Source organism: Rattus norvegicus, chromosome 5, assembly GCF_021556685.1.
Source record: "Rattus norvegicus strain SHRSP/BbbUtx chromosome 5, alternate assembly SHRSP_T2T, whole genome shotgun sequence".
Lineage (NCBI taxonomy): Eukaryota > Metazoa > Chordata > Mammalia > Rodentia > Muridae > Rattus > Rattus norvegicus.
In genome coordinates, this window is record NC_141538.1 from 40,825,420 (window position 1) to 40,840,438 (window position 15,019).

The following is a 15,019-nucleotide window of genomic DNA, read 5'->3' on the forward strand; positions in this document are numbered from 1 at the left end:
TAAAATAAACGCCTCACCTGAGGGCACCAAAACTGATACACCTATGCGATAATGTCTGGACCCAGTATTCATTAGATAATGGTTCAAAATGGCCGAATAATGCCACGCTAAATTCCTCAATTTTACGGGATCTTCACAATTACTGCCAGTAGTCTGGTAAATGAAAAGAGATTCTTTATGTCCAAGCATTCATATATCTTCGTCCTAGCCCCTCTCTGTGTTCCTCTTGTAGCCCCACCCAACTCTTCTTAGCTATGAGACAGACACCAGATGACAATACAACTCTTGACCCAGCTAATGAACCGCCTCCTCTTCGCGGCAGGCCTGCTTCCACACTTCCAAAAACCCAAGCCGCTGCCTCAGTTTCTCCTTCTCACCAGGTTACCCCAGAGCCTCCTCGATCTCCAGATTCCACCCCTCCTGTGCCAGCTGCAGGACGCTTCAATCTCCCTGCACTAGCACCTATTTTCACCCCTCCTATTACCTGCTCCAATACCATAGCCAAACTCCTCATTGCCAGAGATGCCTGACCCACACCTTCTGTTAAGAGAGGTAGCCAGTGTAGATGGCTGGTCAGGGTACATGTCCTTTTTTCACTGAATGAACTTTCTCAGATAGAAAACAGACTGGGTTCCTATACCTCTAACTCATCCACCATTATTAAAGAGTTCCAGTACATTACCCAGTCTTATAGCTTGTCTTTCCATGATGTACATATGATCCTTACTAATAATTTACTTCCTGAGGAATGCTGGTGAGTTTCGGAGCAGGCAGGAATACAAGCAGACAAACATACCCAATTGGTTCTGAGGTAGTGTTGTGGTTTGTCCTGGAGTTATCTGTATTTTGATGCTAATTCTACTGCCCCAAGGACAGCTGCCTAGTCATACTCAGGAATCAGGTGACTTCTCCAGAACCTTTTCCCCATTGAATTTGTAAAGTACAGGTGAGGGGCAGGTACAGGATAGAAGGAGGCCTGTCATTGGAGGAGAAGTAAGGATGGGTGGGAGAGAAGTTTCAAGAATGAGGAGGAGACAAGGAGAGAGGGGCAGAGAAGCCGTGGCAGGACAAGATGGCAGGTGATGTTAAGATTCTGCTCTGTGTATTTACAGGTTGTTATTAATGTTCTCAAGGGATGGATGGTACCGGGCTTTGTATGTTTAAGTGGGCAATTATATCTTATCAATTGGGTCTAAGATTATTGTGTTGTGTGTCCTTTTATGTGACGGTTTGAGCGTAGGAAAGTGTGCGGCAGCAGGAGACAATGGGCCACCGCGGAGTTGGGATATGATTCTGCCAAGATATCTAGTAGATATCTTGGGGCACTACGGTGTGACCTAACAGGGTAAAAGACCAACTATACATTGTTATTTTATATTTCTCCAACAACAAGGTAGTACCTGACCAAGATCCCTGATGGAATTATAATTCCACAGGTGGTATTTTAGCCAGAGATTTATAACCTGTCTCCTGGCCAAACTTTACAAGACAGTCTTAAAAACAGTGAATTTTGAAAAACTATAAGAGGTCATCCAAGAAAACCCTCTCAACTTTTAGAATGCCTTACAAAGGCTTTATTGCAATACACTAATCAAGACCCTAAAAACTCAGAAGGTAAGCAACTTCTGATGACCTATTTCTTTTCCCAGAGCTACCCCAACCTAAAAGACAAACTTAAAAAGCTAGAGAGGGGGGCCCTAACTCCACAGGCAGAAGTTTAGGCTCTGCCCTTTAAGGTATACTATGAGGAGAGATGAGAAGGCTTGCAAACCAAAACACCATATGCTGGCAAAGGCTGTCCAACCAGTCTCAACTACTGCCTGGAACTCCTGGTCTTCTAAGGCTAAGACCACCAGGCTTCTGCTACAGATGTGGTCAACAAGGTCACTGGATAAGGGCTTGCCCTAACTTCTGCAAGCCAAGGGGCTATGTTCTAGGTGCCATCAAGAGGGACACTGGGCTGTAGATTGCCCTCATGTTGAGCAGGGCAAAGGCACATGACATTCAGATAACCCTCCAGTGGATCTCCTAGGCTTAGACTGAAGGGACATGAATTCCCTGGACCTGACCACTGCCATCACCAGCAGAGCCCTGGGTAACCATCATGGTATGTGGACAGCCCGTCTCCTTCCTCTTGGACACTGGAACCATTTACTCTGTCCTAACAGAGTCTTAGGGACTCACTTTTTTCACACATTTTCCCATTGTCAGGGTAGGGGGACAAACTAAACTTCCTCACCAAACCCCACTGTTTAATTACATTTTTAGGGATATACCTCTCACCCATTCCTTTTTGGTTGTCCCTTTATTGGGAAGGGATCTTCTAGCTATGTTGGGAGCCTCTATTTTTCTCCACCCATTTGCCCAAACTCAAGCTTGCCTGCGGCTCTTCTGTTTCTTCTAGCCAGCCAACCTACTAACACGGACATGTTGCTTCCTTTCCCAGATTCTCAGGTAGACCCCTGAGTCTGGAAGGCCAGAACCCCTCCGTTACCAAACAGTCTTTCCAAATAGGATCTGGAAACTGCTTTCCCTATCTGTCTTTCACAAAAAGCTTATCTTAAAGAATGTTCATGTTGTTAACTCATGATGTTATCTCTTTTGTAAACTTACAAGCTATAGGAAACCCACTCAGACCTACCACTCATGGACCAAATAGGCTCCACCCAGATAAGTACATCTGCCTAAAGTTCCCACTTACTGCCTATTCCAAAGGGTGGGATTCCTCAAATGTACATCTAAGAAAAATTTGTTTCTTTTCTCCCAAATACACTTAATCTTATTTCCTGCCTATAATAAATATATACGTGTGTTCCAGCATCTTGTCAAGTCCAGGCACTTATTACACCCTCCATAGCTCCAAAGAAGCGACCTCCAGATGTTCCAATCTCCTCTCACAGACACAGATGCTTCTATTGGACCTGTTTCTTCTGACCTATCCTCAAATCATTCCACAGACCCTGGACAACAAGGAAACAACCAACTCTAAGACTGGACAAACATCCCATATCCATTTTTCTAGGTTCCCTAGAGACACATCGCCCAAAAGCAAGCAGGAAGTAGTCAGAGATCATGATGACCCTATTCCTGCTCCACCATTGCCTCTAATTTTTCTTTTCTTTTCTTTTTTTTTTAAATGTATTTACTTATTTATTTTGGTGTTTCAAGACAGGTTGTTTTTCTGTGTAGCCTCAGAGGTTTCTTTTTTATTTTTGAGATTATAATATAATTACAACATCTCCTCCTTCCCTTTTTCTTCCTCCGCCCTCCCCATCTACCCCTCCTTGCTCTTTTTCAGATGCATGGACTTTTTTTTTTTTCATTAATTGTTGTCACACGCATATATGTATGCACATCTATATCCCTAAGTACAACCTGCTCAGGCTGTGTAATGTTACTTGTATGCCTATATTTTCAGGGCTGACCATTGGGTATTGGACAACCAACTGGTTTGCTCCTCCCTGGGGAAGATCATTTCTCCCGCTCTCCGCATTCCTTAGACGCCTGCAGCTCTGTGTAGGGCTGAGGCCTCATGGGCTTTTCCCCGTCCACTCTGGCCTGTCTGTCGTCTTTGTCCAGCTCACATTTATCCAGTCGTGTTGGTGAGATGTGATGGGTGCAGCTTCTGACGCCACTGAGAGAGACAGACTCACAGCAAAGTCCCCATCCTGTGGTTCTCACGGTCTCTCGGCTCCCTCTTCTGAAATGTATCCCCCACGACTAACATCTCACAGGAGAGCTGGTTCTAGGTGGCGGTGTACTTGGTATATTGGTGGGTCCAGGTTGACGTATTATTATTAAAGTTCCAGTTTACTCAGGGCTCAGTCTTTGTGTGGTATATCTATGAGTTCTGACGAAGTATACGGTCACATATATGTACCCTCGTAGTATCTCACTAACAAATGGCCACACAGGTTTTTTTTTTTATTAACTTGAGTATTTCTTATATACATTTCGAGTGTTATTCCCTTTCCCGGTTTCCGGGCAAACATCCCCCTCCACCCTCCCCTTCCTTATGGGTGTTCCCCTCCCAACCCTCCCCCCATTGCCGCCCTCCCCCCACCAGTCTAGTTCACTGGGGGTTCAGTCTTAGCAGGACCCACGGCTTCCCCTTCCACTGGTGCTCTTACTAGGATATTCATTGCTACCTATGAGGTCAGAGTCCAGGGTCAGTCCATGTATAGTCTTTAGGTAGTGGCTTAGTCCCTGGAAGCTCTGGTTGCTTGGCATTGTTGTACATATGGGGTCTCGAGCCCCTTCAAGCTCTTCCAGTTCTTTCTCTGATTCCTTCAACGGGGGTCCTATTCTCAGTTCAGTGGTTTCCTGCTGGCATTCGCCTCTATATTTGCTGTATTCTGGCTGTGTCTCTCAGGAGCGATCTACATCCGGCTCCTGTCGGTCTGCACTTCTTTGCTTCATCCATCTTGTCTAATTGGGTGGCTGATTATGTATGGGCCACATGTGGGGCAGGCTCTGAATGGGTGTTCCTTCAGTCTCTGTTTTAATCTTTGCCTCTCCCTTCCCTGCCAAGGGTATTCTTTTTCCTCATTTAAAGAAGGAGTGAAGCATTCACATTTTGATCATCCGTCTTGAGTTTCGTTTGTTCTAGGGATCTAGGGTAATTCAAGCATTTGGGCTAATAGCCACTTATCAATGAGTGCATACCATGTATGTCTTTCTGTGATTGGGTTAGCTCACTCAGTATGATATTTTCCAGTTCCAACCATTTGCCTACGAATTTCATAAACTCGTTGTTTTTGATAGCTGAGTAATATTCCATTGTGTAGATGTACCACATTTTCCGTATCCATTTCTCTGTTGAAGGGCATCTGGGTTCTTTCCATTTTCTGGCTATTATAAATAAGGCTGCGATGAACATAGTGGAGCACGTGTCTCTTTTATATGTTGAGGCATCTTTTGGGTATATGCCCAAGAGAGGTATAGCTGGATCCTCAGGCAGTTCAATGTCCAATTTTCTGAGGAACCTCCAGAGTGATTTCCAGAATGGTTTTACCAGTCTGCAATCCCACCAACAATGGAGGAGTGTTCCTCTTTCTCCACATCCTCGCCAGCATCTGCTGTCACCTGAGTTTTTGATCTTAGCCAATCGCACTGGTGTGAGGTGAAATCTCAGGGTTGTTTTGATTTGCATTTCCCTTATGACTAAAGATGTTGAACATTTCTTTAGGTGTTTCTCAGCCATTCGGCATTCCTCAGCTGTGAATTCTTTGTTTAGCTCTGAACCCCATTTTTAATAGGGTTATTTGTTTCCCTGCGGTCTAACTTCTTGAGTTCTTTGTATATTTTGGATATAAGGCCTCTATCTGTTGTAGGATTGGTAAAGATCTTTTCCCAATCTGTTGGTTGCCGTTTTGTCCTAACCACAGTGTCCTTTGCCTTACAGAAGCTTTGCAGTTTTATGAGATCCCATTTGTCGATTCTTGATCTTAGAGCATAAGCCATTGGTGTTTTGTTTAGGAAATTTTTTCCAGTGCCCATGTGTTCCAGATGCTTCCCTAGTTTTTCTTCTATTAGTTTGAGTGTGTCTGGTTTGATGTGGAGGTCCTTGATCCACTTGGACTTAAGCTTTGTACAGGGTGATAAGCATGGATCGATCTGCATTCTTCTACATGTTGACCTCCAGTTGAATCAGCACCATTTGCTGAAAATGCTATCTTTTTTCCATTTGATGGTTTTGGCTCCTTTGACAAAAATCAAGTGACCATAGGTGTGTGGGTTCATTTCTGGGTCTTCAATTCTATTCCATTTGTCTATCTGTCTGTCTCTGTACCAATACCATGCAGTTTTTATCACTATTGCTCTGTAATACTGCTTGAGTTCAGGGATAGTGATTCCCCCTGAAGTCCTTTTATTGTTGAGGATAGCTTTAGCTATCCTGGGTTTTTTGTTATTCCAGATGAATTTGCAAATTGTTCTGTCTAACTCTTTGAAGAATTGGATTGGTATTTTGATGGGGATTGCATTGAATCTGTAGATTGCTTTTGGTAAAATGGCCATTTTTACTATATTAATCCTGCCAATCCATGAGCATGGGAGATCTTTCCATCTTCTGAGGTCTTCTTCAATTTCTTTCCTCAGTGTCTTGAAGTTCTTATTGTACAGATCTTTTACTTGCTTGGTTAAAGTCACACCGAGGTACTTTATATTATTTGGGTCTATTATGAAGGGTGTCGTTTCCCTAATTTCTTTCTCGGCTTGTTTCTCTTTTGTATAGAGGAAGGCAACTGATTTATTTGAGTTAATTTTATACCCAGCCACTTTGCTGAAGTTGTTTATCAGCTTTAGTAGTTCTCTGGTGGAACTTTTGGGATCACTTAAATATACTATCATGTCATCTGCAAATAGTGATATTTTGACCTCTTCTTTTCCGATCTGTATCCCTTTGATCTCCTTTTGTTGTCTGATTGCTCTGGCTAGAACTTCAAGAACTATATTGAATAAGTAGGGAGAGAGTGGGCAGCCTTGTCTAGTCCCTGATTTTAGTGGGATTGCTTCAAGTTTCTCTCCATTTAGTTTAATGTTAGCAACTGGTTTGCTGTATATGGCTTTTACTATGTTTAGGTATGGGCCTTGAATTCCTATTCTTTCCAGGACTTTTATCATGAAGGGGTGTTGAATTTTGTCAAATGCTTTCTCAGCATCTAATGAAATGATCATGTGGTTCTGTTCTTTCAGTTTGTTTATATAATGGATCACGTTGATGGTTTTCCGTATATTAAACCATCCCTGCATGCCTGGGATGAAGCCTACTTGATCATGGTGGATGATTGTTTTGATGTGCTCTTGAATTCGGTTTGCCAGAATTTTATTGAGTATTTTTGCGTCGATATTCATAAGGGAAATTGGTCTGAAGTTCTCTTTCTTTGTTGTGTCTTTGTGTGGTTTAGGTATAAGAGTAATTGTGGCTTCGTAGAAGGAATTCGGTAGTGCTCCATCTGTTTCAATTTTGTGGAATAGTTTGGATAATATTGGTATGAGGTCTTCTATGAAGGTTTGATAGAATTCTGCACTAAACCCGTCTGGACCTGGGCTCTTTTTGGTTGGGAGACCTTTAATGACTGCTTCTATTTCCTTAGGAGTTATGGGGTTGTTTAACTGGTTTATCTGTTCCTGATTTAACTTCGATACCTGGTATCTGTCTAGGAAATTGTCCATTTCCTGAAGATTTTCAAATTTTGTTGAATATAGGTTTTTATAGTAAGATCTGATGATTTTTTGAATTTCCTCCGAATCTGTAGTTATGTCTCCCTTTTCATTTCTGATTTTGTTAATTTGGACACACTCTCTGTGTCCTCTCGTTAGTCTGGCTAAGGGTTTATCTATCTTGTTGATTTTCTCAAAGAACCAACTTTTGGTTCTGTTGATTCTTTCTATGGTCCTTTTTGTTTCTACTTGGTTGATTACAGCTCTGAGTTTGATTATTTCCTGCCTTCTACTCCTCCTGGGTGTATTTGCTTCTTTTTGTTCTAGAGCTTTTAGGTGTGCTGTCAAGCTGCTGACATATGCTCTTTCCTGTTTCTTTCTGCAGGCACTCAGCGCTATGAGTTTTCCTCTTAGCACAGCTTTCATTGTGTCCCATAAGTTTGAGTATGTTGTATCTTCATTTTCATTAAATTCTAAAAAGTTTTTAATTTCTTTATTTCTTCCTTGAACAGGTTATCATTGAGTAGAGCATTGTTCAATTTCCACGTATATGTGGGCATTCTTCCCTTATTGTTATTGAAGACCAGTTTTAGGCCGTGGTGGTCCGATAGCACGCATGGGATTATTTCTATCTTTCTGTACCTGTTGAGGCCCGTTTTTTGACCAATTATATGGTCAATTTTGGAGAAAGTACCATGAGGAGCTGAGAAGAAGGTATATCCTTTTGCTTTAGGATAGAATGTTCTATAAATATCCGTTAAGTCCATTTGGCTCATGACTTCTCTTAGTCTGTCTACATCACTGTTTAATTTCTGTTTCCATGATCTGTCCATTGATGAGAGTGGGGTGTTGAAATCTCCCACTATTATTGTGTGAGGTGCAATGTGTGTTTTGAGCTTTAGTAAGGTTTCTTTTACGTATGTAGGTGCCCTTGTATTTGGGGCATAGATATTTAGGATTGAGAGTTCATCTTGGTTGATTTTTCCTTTGATGAATATGAAGTGTCCTTCCTTATCTTTTTTGATGACTTTTAGTTGGAAATTGATTTTATTTGATATTAGAATGGCTACTCCAGCTTGCTTCTTCTGACCATTTGCTTGGAAAGTTGTTTTCCAGCCTTTCACTCTGAGGTAGTGTCTGTCTTTGTCTCTGAGGTGTGTTTCCTGTAGGCAGCAGAATGCAGGGTCCTCGTTGCGTATCCAGTTTGTTAATCTATGTCTTTTTATTGGGGAGTTGAGGCCATTGATATTGAGAGATATTAAGGAATAGTGATTATTGCTTCCCGTTATATTCATATTTGGATGTGAGGTTATGTTTGTGTGCTTTCATTCTCTTTGTTTTGTTGCCAAGACAATTAGTTTCTTGCTTCTTCTAGGGTATAGCTTGCCTCCTTATGTTGGGCTTTACCATTTATTATCCTTTGTAGTGCTGGATTTGTAGAAAGATATTGTGTAAATTTGGTTTTGTCATGGAATGTCTTGGTTTCTCCATCAATGTTAATTGAGAGTTTTGCTGGATACAGTAACCTGGGCTGGCATTTGTGTTCTCTTAGGGTCTGTATAACATCAGTCCAGGATCTTCTGGCCTTCATAGTTTCTGGCGCGAAGTCTGGTGTGATTCTGATAGGTCTCCCTTTATATGTTACTTGACCTTTTTCCCTTACTGCTTTTAATATTCTTTCTTTATTTTGTGCGTTTGGTGTTTTGACAATTATGTGACGGGAGGTGTTTCTTTTCTGGTCCAATCTATTTGGAGTTCTGTAGGCTTCTTGTATGTCTATGGGTATCTCTTTTTTTAGGTTAGGGAAGTTTTCTTCTATGATTTTGTTGAAGATATTTACTGGTCCTTTGAGCTGGGAGTCTTCACTCTCTTCTATACCTATTATCCTTAGGTTTGATCTTCTCATTGAGTCCTGGATTTCCTGTATGTTTTGGACCAGTAGCTTTTTCCGCTTTACATTATCTTTGACAGTTGAGTCAATGATTTCTATGGAATCTTCTGCTCCTGAGATTCTCTCTTCCATCTCTTGTATTCTGTTGGTGAAGCTTGTATCTACAGCTCCTTGTCTCTTCTTTTGGTTTTCTATATCCAGGGTTGTTTCCATGTGTTCTTTCTTGATTGTTTCTATTTCCATTTTTAATTCCTTCAACTGTTTGATTGTGTTTTCCTGGAATTCTTTCAGGGATTTTTGCGATTCCTCTCTGTAGGCTTTTACTTGTTTATTAGTGTTTTCCTGTGCTTCCCTAAGTGTGTTCATGTCTTTCTTGAAGTCCTCCAGCATCATGATCAAATATGATTTTGAAACTAGATCTTGCTTTTCTGGTGTGTTTGGATATTCCATGTTTGTTTTGGTGGGAGAATTGGGCTCCGATGATGGCATGTAGTCTTGGTTTCTGTTGCTTGGGTTCCTGCGCTTGCCTCTTGCCATCAGATTATCTCTAGTGTTACTTTGTTCTGCTATTTCTGACAGTGGCTAGACTGTCCTATAAGCCTGTGTGTCAGGAGTACTGTAGACCTGTTTTCCTCTCTTTCAGTCAGTTATGGGGACAGAGTGTTCTGCTTTCGGGCGTGTAGTTTTTCCTCTCTACAGGTCTTCAGCTGTTCCTGTGGGCCTGTGTCTTGAGTTCACCAGGCAGCTTTCTTGCAGCAGAAAATTTGGTCTTACCTGTGGTCCCGAGGCTCAGGTTTGCTCGTCGGGTGCTGCCCAGGGGCTCTCTGCAGCGGCAGCAACCAGGAAGACCTGTGCCGCCCCTTCCGGGAGCTTCAGTGCACCAGGGTTCCAGATGGTCTTTGGCTTTTTCCTCTGGCGTCCGAGATGTGTGTGCAGGGAGCAGTCTCTTCTGGTTTCCCAGGCTTGTCTGCCTCTCTGAAGGTTTAGCTCTCCCTCCCATGGGATTCGGGTGCAGAGAACTGTTTATCCGGTCTGTTTCCTTCAGGGTCCGGCGGTGTCTCTGGCAGGGGTCCTGCCGCTCCTGGGCCCTCCCCCACGGGAGCCCAGAGGCCTTATACAGTTTCCTCTTGGGCCAGGGATGTGGGCAGGGGTGAGCAGTGTTGGTGGTCTCTTCCGCTGTGCAGCCTCAGGAGTGCCCACCTGACCAGGCGGTTGGGTCTCTCTCTCACCGGGTCTGGAAGCAGAGAGCTGCTGCGGGCTGGGCTAATTTTTCTTTTTTAATTAAACCAAAATGGGGTAATTTTGGTATTCTGTCTAAGCTCCACCCCCACAGCTACCTGGGAACAGCCAGGTATGCTCTGCCCCATAGTTGCCTGGCAATGCCAGCTGTGCCTCACACTATATAAGGGGCTGCTTGCCCCCTCCTCATTCTTTTTGTTCTTCTCTTTTCTGTTCCTGCCCTCTTCCCTGTCCCTTCTCTCCTCATCCTCCCCTTTCCCTCCATGTGCCCATGGCCAGCCTCCTTTACTTATCCCCTCTCTACTCTTCTTCTCTCATTAAACCTCTCCACATGGAACCTTGTTGGTTTGGTGTGTTCTGTCCAAGTACAGGCCTAACATGTGTGGCAACCTGAAGAGGGAGTAGTAATTTTAAAAAAGCATCTGAATAATTGAAAGAAAGACATACTTCTCACCATGTTGATAATGGATTGAACCTCTGAACTGTAACAAATGTTTTTCTTCATAGTAGTTGCTGTGGCCATGGTGTCTCTTCACAGCAGTAAAACCCTGACTGAGATGGTGACAATGAAGGCAGAAGATATGGAGAAATGGAATTCCTATGTATTATTGTTGGTAGGGGCATAAAGTATGGAAATCACTTTGGAGAATAGTAACAGTACTTTACGATGCTAACATAGTTATAGTCTGGTGCAGCAACTCCCCCTCTTCTGTCAACTCCATCTGTCAGATACAAGGCTGACACACGCTTCCTAAAGGCATGTGTCCTGTGCGATCCATACTGGAATGTGGAAGTTTTTGTGACATTACTAACCATCGCTAAAGCTGGAAAGAATGATGTCTGTCAATAATAAAGCTGACAAATTCTGGGATATTAATGTAATAGAATCCTATACAGCAAAGAAAACTAGTGAAGTAATGGCACCGCCATAGTGTTGGCTCATCTCATGGGTTCAAATCTTGAGCAAACGAAGTCAGGCATTAAAGATCACAAAGAGCAAAAAGTTCAACCAGGATATTGCTAACTGTGATTTATAATGTGCCAGTTTTGACCTGATGCTAGTTACACAATGGTGTTTACAACATATAACTATTATTTGAGCCTATCAATGTACTTGCATATTAACCAAAAGCTCATGGAAGTAAATGTAGGCAGTAAATCGTGGGGAAGCCAGGGCCTCACTCACTTTTGTAGCAGCTCCTCTGCTGGGTTTCTAAGAGTAGCCTTGGAAGGGACCAAAGGCCTTAGGTTCCTCTGATTCTACCTGAGTATCATATTGTTATGCTAAATATGATCTTTTTTCTTTTCTTTTCTTTTCTCCTCTTACCCCCAATCCCCCACCCAGCGGTCTAGCTCATCAGCAGAATCTGGCTCAAAGACAAAGGGCTATTTTAAAATGTAACAAAAGATTGAAATTACCTTTAATAACCCCTCTTTGGAACCAGTGGACGGGACTGATTCCATAAAGCTTTTGAAATACCTAGACTTTAAATCAAAGAAAAAGTACCTCCAGCCTAACATTTTAGGACAAAAATCAAGAGAACCTTGAGAGTGGGAACAGGAGACTGTGGTAGGGGACCATGAAGGGCCAGGGAAGCAGGACTCCCAGCCTAGGAGGCAGGAATGTGTCAGAGGCTGAGAGCTGAAAGACCGCCAGGGAGCCCCAAGTGAATCTGTAGTCATTCATTTGGGTATGTAAAATACCTTGGGGACAGAAAACAGGTGTGATATGAATGCATTAATGGAATGAAATATGAGGCTTGACCTATGAATAAATATTCGGAATAAAAACATTTTAAGATGTATCTTGGTTTTAGGGCACTTACTGTGTCCGGCCGCTAATTCCAAGTTTGTACTTTCGCACACACTCACAGGAGTGCCAGCTTTGCATCTGCTTGAGATGCTCACCGAACAGCTCCAGGCCTATGTGCTTCCTCATTCCCTTTCCTGACTCCACTATGTTCCTATTATAAACTTTGTCTGCATAAATTGTATAGAAAAAGATTCCCATATGAATTCGGATAGGTCAATTATGTCACCAAAACCCATGTCTCTACAACTGGACTGGAGGTAGTTAGCTACATCTTCCTCAAGAAATTAGGTAACATTCGTATTGTGGCTTCAGATATTGTCTCAGTTCGATGATCAAAAAATATTTTCAGAAGTCCACAAAAGAGAAAAATATCCTTAATTTTTTCCCCTTTGACATGGGTGATGTGGTAGAAGTATCTATCTATATTTAAACACACACACACACACACACACACACACACACACACACACACACACACAGAGTGCATGTGCACATAAAAATAAAGGTGGCAAGCTGAGTCGAGACACTTGATAATCCAGGCTATAGGAATGTCATCAAGGGCAATGACCTAAGTTTTCACAACAACCTTCTCAGCCTGCAGGGATGCAGAACTCCTGAAACCAAACCCCAAAGTCGTCTCCCTCGACTGAAACATCAAAAATGGGAAGGAGCCTTTCCAATTACTGCAAATTATTGGGATGTCTGCCTTTGACTCAAGAGACAATGTGGGGAACTAATTTAGACCCCTGCAGAGCAGGCCCACTGACTCCTTCTCTATAGCCTTGCCCCAGTTTATCCCCTTCTGCTTGTTCAGTGACTGCTGCTCAGCTCTCTGTACTCTAGTTTCTTCTCTAGGCCTTTAGGGTGCTGGCCTGTTTGAGTGTCTTTACAAATTCTGTGGATTGTTATTGTTGTACCTTGGCAAGTAAGTGAGACTCTGTATCAAATAACAATCAATCAATAAATAAATAAAATAAAAAATAAAACCATCACAACTGACAGAAACCAACCAACCAACTGACCAACCAACCAACCAAAGAAACAAAGAAAAGCAAATTTACTTTTCCGTTGTATTTGATTGAAACCTGATTCTCGCCCTAAACTAAGGCTGTCTCATCTACAAGCAGGAGCTGGTCAGCCGCTATGCTACTTATGTATTTGCAAATCTCAGGCTTACAATAAACAGTACCCTACTAGATTCAGATAGAAATAAAGTTTGTCTGAAAAAGTAAAAAAGAATAAACAAATACCAGTAAACAAAAATGTAAAAGTAACTTGTAATTACATAAATGAAAATAAACCAGTAGTAATGATACTATAAATGAAAGGAATCCTAGGCTTTGAGCCTCTGTGAAATACTTGTCCATGATTTTACTGTATCTAGATTGCATGAAGTTCTTCTGGTTGCAGAGGACAGAGATAGAGTAGAGAAGTGATGCTGGGAGTGGCCACAGGATCAGGTGCGTATGTCTGTCTGCTTTCAGAATTATTCACTTTTACTTTTCTGCATCACCCCCTATTCTAAAATACCAGCTTGCAAGAAAATACCCAGACAGCAATCATCTGGGTTTCTCTTATGCATTTGTACCTTCTCTGTCAAGGGGAAGATTACAGTATCAACATTGGAATAAAGCTACTATAACAACAAAATACAAAACAATTACCAACTGATATATTTGCAGCATGAAAATGCAAACTGTAGAGTACACAGAATAAGAAGAAACAACTCACTTAAAGTATATATTGGAGTTTAACACACACTTCCTTAGATAATTCCCTATGTGTGTATAATCATACATACACGTAACACAGACTGGAGACTTGCACTGACATTCATGTACCTACCATAGACTAGGGTGAATGCAGACATACATACACTAACATGGACTGAGGGCTTGTAGATATACATGTGCCTAACAAGGACTGAGTATATGCATAAACATATAGCACCCAACATGGAGTGGGTGCTTAAATAGACATACATATACACTAATACAAACTGGGGACTAAGTAATGAATATGTTGCTATAAAATTATAAAAAATGCTGTCTTTTACCCCGCACTAGGTCTGTCACCGTAAAGCCCCAAGATATCTGGTAGACATCTTCATCTCAGTCAGCAAAGCCTCTCACCCGCTCTGCTCCATCCCATATCACACTGCCAATGGCTTCTCTCTGAGCCTGGCTACAATCTCTCTACCCATCTAGTTCCCAAGGCAGGTTGCTACCATGCCAGAAATATACATCCCAATTCCATGTCGGCTTAGTGTCTCCGGCCGCCATGTACTCTCTTAAACTAAATTGCCACATGAAAGAATACACAACACAATAACCTCTTATCCAATTAATAAGATATAATCGCCCACCTTAACATACAAAGTCCTGTACACATCCTTCCCTTAAGAATATTTGTAATAAACTGTAAATGTGCAGAGAGGAATCTTAATATCAGCCTCAATTTTCTCTGCTGATTTTCCTGCCTTCTCCAGTCAGTCTCCTTCTCTCTCTAAAACTTTTCTTCCACCCACCCTTCCTTCTTGTCCAATGACAGGCCTCATTCTATCTTGTACCTGCCTTTACCTGTATGACATCCTACATGGATGTATACTATGCAAGCCGTTCCCTCAACTTACTGATAAGGCCTCAGAGATCTTTTTCCACACATCATTAAATGCTTTTCATTATTCTAATTGTTTGATGATAATATTTGAAATGAGTACGGCACAATTTATTTCCCATCATATTCCTGATGCATTTATATTATTTTCAATTTTTAGCTAAATTTAAGTATTAAAAAGTTGGCATAGAGGGAAGCAAGACACAGGTGATCTGCTCAAAATGTACCACACACTTGAGGGAAAATGGCCTGTAAATGTAACTTTTATTTCTTCAGATATAATTGTTATCTCAGAG